Raw genomic sequence first — 14093 nt, forward strand, 5'->3', positions numbered from 1 at the left:
ACCGCTCTATGAAGCCATAAGTGGAGAGAACTAAAGATGTATGTGCAGGGATGTTAGTGGCAGTATCAGGTCTAACACTGGAAAACTGGAAGATGGCTAAAAGTTACCTAACATGCTTAAGTGAATTGTAGTATGTCCATCAGAGGCATTATTAAACAGCTATTCAAATAATGCTTTTAAAGAACCATTAATAATATTGGGAAATGCTCAGGACATCGCATTAAGTGTAAAAAAAGCAAGAGATAGGCTTCCCTGGTGGCACAGTGGTTGAGAGTCCGCCTGCCGATGCAGGGGACACGGGTTCGTGCCCCGGTCCAGCAGGATACCACATGCCGCGGAGCGGCTGGGCCCGTGAGCCGTGGCCGCTGAGCCTGCGTGTTCGGAGCCTGTGCTCCGCAACAGGAGAGGCCACAACAGTGAGAGGCCTGCATACCGCACAAAAAAAAAAAAAAAAAAAAAAAAAATTACATATAAAACGCAATTACTCTGGTATCACATGAATTTTATGTGAATTTTACGTGCCTGCTTTAAAATATAAAGATCAAAATAAAAAGTGCAGTTAGAAAAAAGAAGGAAATAATATGTATAAACATTGGAAAAGAAGTAGTTAAATCATCCTTTTTTAAAAAAGCTGGTATGATTAAATAGCTAGAAAGCCCACGATAATAAACCTAAAATTAAACAAAACAAAACAAAACACACCTAGCACCCAGATCTTGGTTTCTAAATATCCATCTTTGTAAAAGGAACCAGGTTCCTTGGAAAACTGGTTAACTGGTTGATTTTAGTGCTGGGTCAGGGAATAAATATACGAGATAGTCCTGGAGAGCGAGAAAGTACTATTAAAAAAAAAAGGGTATCCACAATGAAGTCAAAGGGACATAGGAGCCAGTTGAAGTGGTCCCAATGACAACAACTAGAGCAACTGAAGTTACAAAATAAATAATGATAGCATGCTTTTATAACCCAGAGAATAAAACCAACACCCATGAGTCCATATTGACATAAATAACTGAAAAAAGTGAATAACTGGGGGCGAATGCTCTTATCTAGTTTCTTTGGCCTACCCCATTTCCTCCTTCCCACGAATCAGATGTTTCCATTATTTTGTACAGTAATTTGTTTCAATTTAACCAAATGTCTACCGTGTTCTTTGCTCACCATTCCCTCTTGTAATTCAGACCTTGTTTCCCACTGAAGGACATTGTCAAGCCGCTTCTCCACTGAGGGCTTATCGGTCAACTCTCTTAGTTTTGTCAGGAAAAATCTTTATTTGGCCCCATTCTTGAGGACCGTTCTCCTGGGTTTAGAATGCGGGGTTGAGATTACTTCCTGCCCCTCGAAGGCTGTTCCCTGCTGTGCGCTGTCAGTCTAACGGGCATTTCTTCTTTCGCATTCAGTCATTTTCTTCAGCTGGATTTAAGTTTTCTTTTTGTTCTGCTGCTTTCCCGGCATGGCAGTTAATTTACTGCCTCCCAGCCCCAAACCCACCCCACTGCCTGCTCTGTGGTAATGGGGCTGGAGGGGGCTGGAGGGGCGGCAGCAGAGGGCTGTCACCCTGGGGCTGAGTTTCCAGGGGGAGCTGGGGGCACATCTCAGTGGCCTTCTCCTCCTTCTACCACTGTCTTCAGTGAGGTCCGGTCTCTGCCCAGGGACCCTCTTGGATGGGCCTCTATCTCAGCTCTGGGGCTGTGCTGCTCCTTATATGTACTATTCCAGCATTCTTTAAAGTTGTCTTTATCTCTGCTACCCAATCCCCCAGGATTCCAATCCCCTGCTATGGTTAATTCCTCTTTAGAATAAACTTTCCCTGTCCAGTGACTATGTGATTTCTGTCTCCTGATTGGGACCCTGAATGATACACCTATGACATGTCTAGATGTGGATTTCTTTCTTTCTTTCTTCCTTCCTCCCTCCCTCCCTCCCTCTCTCTTTCTCTCTCTCTTTTTCTTTCTTTTTCTTTTTCTTTCTTTCTTTCTTTCTTCCTTCCTTCCTCCCTCCCTCCCTCTCTCTTTCTCTCTCCCTTTCTTTCTTTCTTTCTTTCTTTCTTCCTTCCTTCCTTCCTTCCTTCCTTCCTCTTTTGAAAATCCTGCTTGGGATTCATTGAGCTTTTTGAATCCAAAGACTTGATAGCTTGCTTTATAATTTCTGTAAAACTTTCAACCATTATGACGTTAAACATTGCCTCTGCGCCCCTTTCTGACATTTCCTTTTATAACATCGATTTGGTCTGTTAGATCTTCTCTCTCCATCTATGTGTCAATCTCCCTAAGAAAACCTTCATTGAGTTATAGTTCACACACCACACAATTCACCCGTTTAAAGTGTACAATACAGTTTCTGGTGTGCTCATAAACTTGTGCAGCCATCACCACAATGAACAGAAAAAGTTAAAAACATTGGAACGTTTTCATCACCCTCCCCCACCAAAAACTTCCACACCCATCGGCAGTCACTTTCCATTCTCGCCTCCCCCCAGCTCCTGGTAAGCAGTCATCTGCTGCCTGTCTCTATGGATTTGTCTATTCAGGACATTTCAAGTAAATGGAGTCATACAATATGTGGTCTTTTGCGCCTGGCTTCTTTCACTTAGCGTAACGTTTTCGAGATTCATCATGTATTGTTACCTCATTCCTTTTTGTAGATAAATGATATTCCATTGCATACATATATCACATTTTGTTTATTTGGTGATGGACATTTGGATTGTTTCCACCTCTGGGCTATTATGAATAATGCTGTTATGAACATTCAGTGCAAATTTTTGTGTGGATGTACACCTTCGTTTCTCTTGAATAGATGCCTAGGAGTGCAATTGGTGGGTCACGTGGTAACTCTACGTTTAACCTTCTGAGAACATTCCAGACTGTTTCCAGAGTGGCTGCACCATTTCACATTCCCCAGGAACGCGTGAGTCCGTGTCTTTTTTATTTGCTCGTCCCTCCGTGCTTCCCCCTGGGTAGTTCTGTCCGTCCCTCTCCAGCACACTCTCAGGTCTTGTCTGACGTTTAACCTCCGCATTCAGTTTCTGATTTCAATTGTAATTTTCATTTCTGGAATAGTCCTTTTCTGCAGATTTGATGGTTTCTTGCTTCTTTGTCAGACTTCGAATATCCTTTCTCGTCTCTTTAAATGTTTGAAGAAGACTTCACACCCACAGTTTGAGAATGCAGTTTTTACAGCCTTGGGGCTGCAGTTCGCTTTTTCTGCTGACTTTCGCTCATGGTGGCTCATTTTCTGCCGGGCTCAGCGAGTTTTATAGCTTTGTTACTGGGAACTCTTTGAGGGCTGGGTCTGAGGTGCGTTTGTTCCGGAGCTTCCTCTGCTTCGCCAGGCTCCGGAGGGCGAGTTTTGATGTGGCTCTGGCTCCGACGCGCTGGGACCGTAGCGCTGTGTTGAGACCCTCACAGGGACTTTTTTCTTCTTTTTAACTTTTTCTGTTCTACTCAGAGCCAAGGCCAACGTGGGGACATCTTCTCCCTCCCACCCCCCAAGACACCTGGTGGGGGAGACTTTGCTGTTGTTCACCCACTGGAAATGTCCGTTTTTGGAGGTTTCTCAGATTTGGGGGCGTTTCTGATCTGACTTTCCGCTTTGCTCAGGGAGGTTCCTGGGAGTGGAGGTGCCGCCAGGACAAGGCTACCTGCAGACTGTCCTGATATATATACACCTATTTTCAATGAGAAGCCTGCGCACCGCAACGAAGAGTAGCCCCCGCTGGCCACAACTAGAGAAAGCCCACACACAGCAACGAAGACCCAACGCAAAAATAAAATAAATAAATACATTTATAAAATATATATATATATATTTTAAATGGAGAATTTCAAGTTTCAAATATATGTAAACATACAAAGCAGAATATAATGACCCCAATAAACTCATCGCACGTTGCTGGCAATTATTAGCCCGTGGCCAGTCTTGAAGCCCACCCATCCTCAGTGATTCTGAAGCAAATTCCGGACATGATGCTATTTCATCTGAAAATACTTCAATACGCATTTCCCAACGATAAGAACTCTTTTCAAGACAGAGACACACTATCCGTACTCACGCCTAAAATTTTAAATAATAATTTCCTAATATCATGAGTGTTCGGTTTTTCTGCTGTAATTAGTGTCCAAATGGTCAATTGCCTCAAAACCATGAGATGGCTTTCTTGCTTTCTTGTTATTTCTGGCCTTAAGGATACCCCCTACTTTTAGGCCAAGTCCACCGTGCATTAAAAACTGTTTACTTGGTGGGAGTTCCCTGGTGGACTAGCAGTTAGGACTCCGGGCTTTCACTGCTGTGACCCGGGTTTGATTTCTGGTCAGGGAACTGAGATCCTGCAAGCCGTGTGGCACAGCCAAAAAAAACCCAAAAAACAAAAAACAAAAAACCCCCACAAAACACAAAAACCAGTTTAATTAGTGTTGCTTTCAGTATTTTTATGTGTTTTGTACCAAGTGGCATTCTCTGGGTATCTAGTCTATTATTTTGCCAGAAACAGAAGTTCCTGCCCATGATTTTGCTTTTGAGTATGTGCGTAGGAAAAAAAAGAGTGGAGGGCTTCCCTGGTGGCGCAGTGGTTGAGAGTCCGCCTGCCGATGCAGGGGACACGGGTTCGTGCCCCGGTCTGGGAGGATCCCACATGCCGCGGAGCGGCTGGGCCCGTGAGCCATGGCCGCTGAGCCTGCGCGTCCGGAGCCTGTCCTCCGCAACGGGAGAGGCCACAACAGTGAGAGGCCCGCGTAACGCATAAAAAAAAAAAAAAAAAAAAAAAAAAAAAAAGTGGAAGGGCATATATGAAAATGCAAACAGTAGTTAGATCTCAGCCATGAGATTATGTACGATTTTTGCTCTCTTCTTTATCCTTTCCTATGTTTACAAACTTCTCTTCAACGAGCATGAATTGATTTTATGATCAGACTATAAAATATAAAACAAAGTCAATGAACCTAACTAACACCATAAGCACTGCCTCCTAAGTCTGGCTCCACTCTCCCTGTCCTTCAGCCTCACCGACACCAACTTTCCACAAACACAGGGCCACCTCAGGCCATTTGCACATTCCCTGGACTCTTCCTCAGATTATTGGGGTTGGCAAGAGGCAAGTCGGGGAGAATCCTGACTGCATCCACCCTGCCTGCCAATTGGCTTACCCATAGCTGAGGGTCCTGAGCCACTGGGGAGAGTCAGAGCAGGCTGGCAGTGGAAATCTACCTAGAGCCTTTTTCCCCAGGTGATCCAGCAAACCTGACGGCAACAGGGGTCGGGGAGGACAGCTGCCAGAGTGTCCACAGCAGCCCCCACCCTGGTGGAGGGCATTTGGGAAGAAGTTAACACCCCCTGACCCTGCACCGGTGACTCGGGTAGCAGTAGTTTGTACAAGTTTGTACAGGTTCATGCAGGACGTGGAGGGCAGAGCCCCGGGTGCAGATTACAGCTCCTTAGATCCGAGGCTGACACAGTCTGTGGCCCCAGGCCAGGTACTCAGCCTCTCTGAGCCTCAGTTTCCTTGTGGGGTTGATAACAGAGTCTTCCTGCGGGCAGTGCTGGCATGGATGTGTGGATGTATAAGGCCTGGGTGTGAAAGTCACCAGCTGACCAGGAAGGAGGACCTACCAGATGTTATGAAGCTCAAGCTTCAGTGCCCAGGCCCCCTCCTCCAGGCACCTGCCGAGAAGCCCAGCTTGGGAGCCCTCTGTGCCCTGGTAGCAACATTTTCTATCCGCAGCCTGGTTTTCTTAATCCCCAGCACAGCCGAGCCTGGCAGCTACTATTATCCCCACTGGCACAGATTAGGAAACTGGGGTGCCCAGGGGTTCCACAACTTGCCCAAGGGCATGAGGTGGGGATTCGAACCTGTCCCCCGATCTGGGGGCTGCATTCTCTCCTTTTGTCTTGACAGCATCGGGTAGAGACAGCCAGTGCCATTTCTTCTCTGGCGAGGTCCTCTTCTCCACGCTCCTCCCTTTTGACAAGTGCTTTCTTCTCTGAATCCCGGAGCGCCTGGAGAGCCCGGCAGGGCAGGATGCTGCTGCCCCCTCGTGGTCACAGGGATCACTGCAGGCAGGCCTGAATCAGGAGCGCCGGGAGCTGGGACGTGCCTGAGCCGCCCTGGCTCTCCAGGGCCTCAGCCTTCTCTCCGCTCCCCCCCACTCCCCCGACCCCCGAGGCCTGTTGGGGAAGAGAAATAACAAGTCTGCATCTCCACCGCTTGCTTACTGAGGGATCCCAGTCAAGTCATCCAACCTGCCCCGGCCTCAGTTTTCCCCTCTATAGAATGGGCAGAAGTGAGATCTTCCCTCTACAGTTAGTTAGGAGGATTTCATGAGCAGGCAGGGGCTCCTGGAGGACCTAGAACACCGGGCTGAGGAGGACTCGCCGGCAGCCTCCCGCCCAGAGGGAGCAGCGGGAAGCCCGCGGGCGGCGTGCCCCGTCAGTGGAAGGAGGAAACAGTCTCGGTGCAGAGTCTGAAGCCGTTTGTTGACTGGGAGGTGGGGCTGCTCATCAAAGGCGCCGCGCGCCCTGCCCGCTGCTGCGCGCTGTGATCTTTGGTCGGATGTGTGGTCCTGGCCTGGGAGGGGCGCTGGCAGGAGACACGTCCCCCACTGCCGGGCGCCCCAAGCATCGGCTCTCAGCCTCGCCTGCTGCACCTGGTGGGCGTGCCGAGGGGCAGGGTCTGCCTGGCCACCTTGTGAGGGTTCGTGTCCTTGCGGCCCAACGGCCCCGCACGGGTATCTTCAGGCTCAAAGCCAGGCCCAGCTATCCTGGGGAGTCTATGAAGCCGGAGAAGCCCCACCCACTCGCGCCAGAGCCTGGAGGCTGCCGCAGCTTCTCAACGGAGCCTGGGGCTGCCGCAGCTTCTAAGACCCCAGCAGGGAGAAGGAGGGGCCTTCGTGGGACTAGCGGGGGCCCAAGACACCCCCAGGCACCCTCCTCCACCTCCTCCAGGCAAAGCCTCCTGGGTGTGTGCGTGTGGCATGCGGGGGGGCACTCCCATGACTCCCCTCTAGAATCTGGAATCTAGAATCTGGAATCACAGCTTCTGGGGATGGTGAGATCCACACCTCCCCACCCCCGCCCATCTGAGCTCCAGGAACGTTCCTGCGCAAAGTTCCACTTGTGCAGAGCTCCCACTTGGGAGCTCTGCCGTCTGGGTCCTCGGCCCTGCAGCCTGCCTGCCTTCCATCCCCTCCCCCTTCGGCCCCCCACAAGCCAGCTGCTCCCGGCCCCAGTACCGCGGGTCACTGTTCCACACCACACCTGCCTCCCACGGAGAGTACCCGGCCCCACCTCGGCTGCCTGTCGCAGCCGACCCTTTGTGAAGGCTCAGCTCACCTCATTCACCCCACCTCCGCCCGCCCCTCCTCCGCCACTGTTGGCTAGGAGGGACCTCATCCCCATGGGTCTCTGTAGCAGTTACTCTCTCCTCTCCTCAGCTCCGTCCCCACCTGACCACCCCCCAACTCATCCAGGGAAAGGTGACCCTAAGAGACCCAGGGGCCAGGAGGACTGTGGCCAGCCCAGAGGAACTGTGCGCACGGCCTGGGGGAGGGAACAGAGGCCAGCGGGAAAGGGGGCTCCAATCCTGGAACACGGCAGGAGGAGCCACAGGGCACTGGGGAGCCATAGAGGATTCCTGTGAAGGGAGGGCCACTGTCAGATGGGTATCTGAAAGCCATGATGCGGGCTGCACTGAGGGACAGGTTACAGTGGGGAGAGCCCCGGGGGGCCCGAAGCTACCCTGGAGATGGAGCAAAGTGGCCCCTGGGGGGCCGTGCCTGAAGCAGGGGAGTGCGTGTGTGCGTGCGTGTGTGTGTATAGGAGGGACAGAGGCTGGGAGAGCGAAAGAGCTGCTGAGGCCGAGGCTGGAGGTGACTCAGGGCAGCAAGGGAAGGAGGCTGGGGGTGGCAGTAGAGGAGACGCAGAATCTAGACTCAAGATGTAGCAGGGATGGGAAGGTCATCGCAGGGGCGGGACTGCCCGAACAGGCGCTGATGCCATGCAGCAAGTGTAGACGGTGGGCCGGAGGGGCTTGGCGGCCGAGGGGACAGAGAGGAAAGAACGACAGGGAACGGCGAGTTTTTGTCGTACTTTCTTCAGAAGGGAGGCTTTCACTCAGGTTTACAAGCTGAGCCGCTGGAGCCAGAAGAGGGGGCGTGAGCTTGCCTGTGGCCAGGCCGGAGGGGGTCCCTGCAGGGGGGGCCAGGACCTGGGGAAGGGGAGGTGGTCGGTGCACCGCGGGGGTTAGCCTGGCGGGAGGAGGGCCGGGGCAGAGCCGGCGGCTGGGTCTCAGTTCCAGCCTGGCCACTTCCCGGCTGCCTGACCTGGGGCGGGTGTGCTGAGCTGTTGGTATCTCTCTCGAGGGGTGGCGTTAGGATGGGACTTTATGCCTCCATTTCGTCTGATACTGAAGGTCTGAGCCAGAGCAGTAAATAACATCTTGCCTGGGGCTCCCAGCTTTAGGGGGCCCTACCCCACCCCTCCAGCCTCCTCATCCTCCACTGGGGACATGCTCCCTGGCGCTCACCACCCCGCACCTCGGCCCAGGTACGTGGGCCTGGGAGTCGTTGCCCAAACGGCACAGGGTCCAAGTCCAGGCTGCGTGGGCACCTCCCACAGACACGTCCTCCCACTGCGGACCTCGCCTGGGGCTGCGTCTCCATCACCTTGTTCTAACCCAGAGGGGTCCAAAAAGTTCTACGTGGCACTACCTTCCTGGTGTTATGACTGTGTATTTGCCCGGCCAGAGGGAAAGAACACTCTTTATTCCGTGGTCTGTGGGCTGCTTTTATAACTTTTTTTTTTTTTTACCGTGACCACCCATAATTTTATTACCTAGGTTCAAAATTGGTTAAGGTTTTGCCACATTTGCCAAAAATATAAATATCAAGAGTATGTCACAGACAGTATGATGTGTCTCCAATAAATAGTTAGGAAGAGCTCTCCTCAGAGCGCTCTCCTATGTGAACAGAAGAATTTTGTTACATCTAAAAAAACCCACTCACGATTCTTAATATCATCAGAGTTATTTTTTCAAGCAGGATATGATCCATCAGGATCTCCCTTTTGTCCCTTTTTTTTTTGCAATATGCGGGCCTCTCACCGCTGTGGCCTCTCCCCTTGCGGAGCACAGGCTCTGGACGCGCAGGCTCAGCGGCCACGGCTCACGGGCCCAGCCGCTCCGCGGCACGTGGGATCTTCCCGGACCGGGGCACGAACCCGTGTCCCCCGCATCGGCAGGCGGACTCTCAACCACTGCGCCACCAGGGAAGCCCCCTTTTGTCTCTTTTTATCCAGAAAAATCCCTCCACCTTTTTTTTTTTTATAATGGCATTGATGTATTGAGAATGATTTATCATTTTAAGTGGCAGGCACAGTGCCAGGCCTGCCCTGTACTTTGGCCCTCCACGTGCTTGGGGTGAGGGTCCTGCCGAGGAGAGGCTGATTCCTCCAGCCCGAGGGCGACGGACTCGCTCCTGTTTGCCTTGACCTTCCCAGCGTTAGCTCTGAAAGTTCTGTGTTCTGCGAACCCCTCAGTTCCAGGCAAACCGAGATGGCTGAGCACCCTAATTAGTCCACCGCCCACCTTGAGAGTAGAAAAGCGTCCCCTTCATCCTGAGACTGGCAAGAGGGGCTTCGAGGAACCAGGTGAACATACGTTCCCTGGAGCTGTGGTCCGGGTGGGGGACAACGCATGGGTCTGCTGCTTGCTCCATGCCAGAAACATTAAAGGCCAAGGTCAGTGCTGTAGCTGCCTTGCCAGCCGTGGAACTGGAGAGGTAGCCATGTTTCCAGGACGACTGGTCAAAGGCGTTATGTCCTGGGGGGTCAGGCACCACCTGAGAAATATCTAAGGTCCCACAAAGAGCCTCAAAGAGAAAGATCAACATTCAGGATCCCCCAAACCTACAGGGTCCCAGTCCCCTCCGGCCCTCCCTCCATCCCCAGCCCCAGCCTGGAGTAGGAGAGGGAGGCGGAGCTAGCCCTCCCCCACTGTGGCTCCCCTGCCTGCAGCCCAGTTGAGCTGGAGGAGGGGAGAAGCTGTCACTTTGAATAAACTTCCGTTTTCATCATTAAACCAGAGCTGGAACTGCAGCTCCTGGGCTGACGCCACTCCTGGGACTAGAAGGCAACCGCACACCTGTCTGGCCCAGGTGTCCATCCAGGTGCAGGGAAAGGTCTTCCTGCCTTGCCCTGTGGAGTCCTGCGTGTTCAACTAAGTGAACGTGGTATGCCTGGCCTCAATAAAAGCCAGGTGTTTGCAAGCCACCACGTAATTCCAAATAGCTCCTCAAGGTCAAGGATAATGGGCCGTCCATTAGGTCCAGTGGACACGTGTCCATGCCCATCCCACTCATCTGGCAGCGCCACACGTGGCCCTTCCCCTCCAATCACTGTCTTCCCTGGCTCCTGGGAGCTGCTCTCTTCTGGTCTTTCTCACCTCTGAGCTTGGGGGGCCCCAAACGCTCAGCCCTTGAATCTCTTTCTTCATAACTGTTCCTCTGGGACCATGGCCTTAAATACTGAAGATTCCCACGTTTCTAAGCCCAGCCCAGCCCTCTTCCCTAAACCCTGGTCCCTGCCCACGTTACTCCTCCACTGGGAAGTCTACTAGAATCTCAACTAGACAAGTTCAAGGTGGGACTCCATACCCTTCCATTCACCAACGCTTTCGTCTCAGTGAATGGCAGCCCCTCAGCCGGCCTCCTTGATCCCTCTCCTGTCCCTTCAGTCTCTTTCCCACACAGGAGCAGAGAATCTATAACATGGAAATCAAGTCCCGTGGTCCCTCTGCTCCTGGCCCTCTGATGGTCCCCCAGCTCACTCAGAGGAGGTAGCTCCCAAGACCCCGCAGAGCTGGCTTGCTGCTCTCTGACCTTGGCTGTCTCTGCTTCAGCCCCTCTGGCCCCTCACTGTGCCTCAGGGCCTTTGCACGGGCCTTCCCTTCTTCCGGGTCTCTGCACAAATGTCACCTTCCTAGTGAAGCCTTCCTCACCCCTTGCCCTTCTTGCCCTGCTTTACCTTTTCTAGAACAGGTATCACCCCGCTAGAGCAGGAGTGGGCAAACGCATCTATAAAGGGCTGGTGGGTAGATACTTTAGGTTCCACAGGCCACACAGCCTCTGTTGTGACCACTCGCCTTTGCCGTTATCATATAAAATAAGTTGGAGATGATACCCCGGACAAGCCCTTACCTCTCTGACCTCAGTTTCCTTCCCTGAAAAATGAGTTTGTGAAGATTAAGGACTGTGTTAGATTCCTGTGGCTGCCATGACAAACCACCACCAACTGGACGGCTTAAGACAGCAGAAATGTCCTCTCTCACCATCTGGAGGCCAGAAGTCCAGGTGTTGGCAGGGCCGTGCTCCCTCCAAAGGCTCTAGGGGAGGACCCTTCCTCACCTCTTCCAGCTTTTGGCGGCTCCAGGCATTCCTTGGCTTGTGGCTGCATCCCTCTCTTCTCTACTTCCATTTTTGCATGGCCCTCTCCTCTTCTGTTATCAGACAATGTCATTGGATTTAGGGTCCACCTGGATAATCCAGGGTGACCTCCTCCTCCTTCTTTTCTTTTTTTGCCCTTGCCACGCGGCTTTGCGGGATCTTAGTTCCCTGACAAGGGGTTGAACCCAGGCCCTGGGCAGTGAAAGCCCAGAGTCCTAACCACTGGACCGCCAGGGAATTCCGTATCATTCCCATTTTATGAATGAGGAAACTGAGGCTCGCAGAAATGAGGTTCACCTGTGTCCTTCACACCCCAGCTGTCTCCGTAGAAACCAGGAACGCTACCCTCTAAGCCTTTGCACTGCCCACCACCGCACACCAATGGCAGCCCTTCCTTGCCTGCTCCTGGTGCAAGATGCTGGGCACTGGTGCCACTGCAGGGAGAGGTCTGTAGGGATCTGAAGGATGGCCAGTCAGTGGACGTTCCCACTGCGCGCCTCCACTGAGCTGCCCTCGGGAGGACGCCTGAGGCTCAGAGGGCCCGGAAATGCTGGAGCTCAGGGCACACCTCTGACCACAGCGGCCAGGCCTGCCTGGCGGGAGGGCTCGCATGCCCAGAATAACTCACCAGAGTCAGCATGTTCCAGCTTGGGAGGGAAACCAAAGAGGCACTTTTCCCCGAGTGTCATGGGGCTGAGACATCAACCTCTGATGGGCCCTAAATGGAACCCAATTGAGCCCCTGTCCGCAGAAACGATTAGATCCGACAGGTGCTGAGCCCCACCTTGCTTCATTGTGATGGAACTCACATCTGAGCAATGAACTGAGAGTGAACACTTCCAAAGGCACGGCCTAAGAAAAGTCTGGTAGCGTGATGATCTGTGACAGGCAGCCTTCTGGGGAAGTGGAAGCTTAGCACGTTCTCTGGTTGCTTTTTACATTAGTGAAGAGTCTAAAAATTACTGCCCTTGTGAGGTTAGAATTCTGCAGAATCAAATAGTGCTTCAATCTCATTGTTCTTTGCAAACAGCTTTTCTCAAAGCTCTGATCAGAGTCAGGCAACTTGGGCTACTGCTCTGATGCCTTGAGACCCGGGGCACAGTCCTTTCCCTCTCAGGGCATCTCTGGTGGCCCCTGCACAGCTGACATCCCACAGGAAACCCTGGGGCACCCCAGGAGTTGCTGCCAGCCCTGCCATTCCCTGACTTAAATGGCCTCTTCCGTATTTACCGAATTCTCCCATTCTGAGACTCAAGCTTTCTATCTCCCTCTTTGAGAATAAAGAAGCCCATGTTGGGCTTCCCTGGTGGTGCAGTGGTTGAGAGTCCGCCTGCCGATGCAGGGGACACGGGTTCGTGCCCCGGCCCGGAAGGATCCCACATGCCGCGGAGCGGCTGGGCCCGTGAGCCATGGCCGCTGAGCCTGCGCGTCCGGAGCCTTTGCTCCGCAATGGGAGAGGCCACAACAGTGAGAGGCCCACATACCGCAAAAAAAAAAAAAAAAAAAAAAAAAAAAAAGAATCCCATGTAATAACTGTAAATGGAAAGTAACCTTGAAAATTTGTACAAAAGTAAAATATTTTTAAAAGATTAAAAAAAATGTAAATCCAAGGGTAGTTACTTCTTTCTGAAATTAACTGGGGTGTAATAGAACTAGTGACTATGTACAATAAAAATGTTCAAAATTTGAAAAAAAAAAGAATCTCAATGTCTGTCAGTTTATATTCTTGGTTCACTTTCCTTTTAATCATTTGCATAACTGAGCACAGGGTCTTCATCTTCTCCACATCCTTTCTCAGATTTAGAAACTTGACTTGAAATTTGGACCAGCTGTTGTAATAAATGTCCCCTAGCAGAGCCCCTATGGTGGGCCACCCTGGGCCCCCTTCCCCTCATCCCCACAGCCAGTGCCCTTAGCGAGTCCCATGAGCTCTTCCTAAAGCATCTTGAATCCAGTGCCTTCTTGCCATTCCCGATCCCCCCACTGCTACCCATCCAAGCTGCCATCTCTCCTGGGTGCTACCATGGTATCCACCTGCTGACCAGTCCCCAGCATCCTCTATTCCCTCCTGACAGTCCTGTCCCCACTCAGAAGCCAGAGTGCTCCTTACATAAACATAAATTGGGACTTTCCAGTTCACTCGGTCATTCAACAAACATTTATTGAGCACCTACTATGTGCCAGGCCCTGGTATAGGCTTGGGGGATACACGTGGAACAAAACAAGTGAAAGTTTGTTCTTGTGGAAGGAAGCAAGATAAGTAAACACTAGTATGTCAGATGTTGGTCAGTGCAAAGGAGAAAAGTGAAGCAGAGAAATGGGGCAGGAAGTGCTGGTGAGGATGGGCGGTGGAGGGGGTGTGGTTTGCAATCTCCAAAGCGGGTCAGGGAAGGTCTGGCTGGGGAGCTGAAGATGTGATGGAGTAAACCATGTGGGTAACTGTGGTAAAAGAGTTCCAGCACAGAGACCAGCAAGTGCAAAGGCCCTGGGGCAGGAGTGTGTGCTGTGTGCATAAGGACCAGCAAGAAGGCCACTGTGGCCAGAGCTGGGTGAGGGAGAGGAAGAAGAGTGCATAAGGAGGTTGGGGAGACAAAGGGAGAGATGTACCCAGATCAGGCCCTGTAGGTGCCATAACGCCTTTTGGCTTATATTCTAACTGGT

This window comes from Phocoena sinus, chromosome 8, assembly GCF_008692025.1.
Source record: "Phocoena sinus isolate mPhoSin1 chromosome 8, mPhoSin1.pri, whole genome shotgun sequence".
In the NCBI taxonomy this organism is placed as follows: domain Eukaryota; kingdom Metazoa; phylum Chordata; class Mammalia; order Artiodactyla; family Phocoenidae; genus Phocoena; species Phocoena sinus.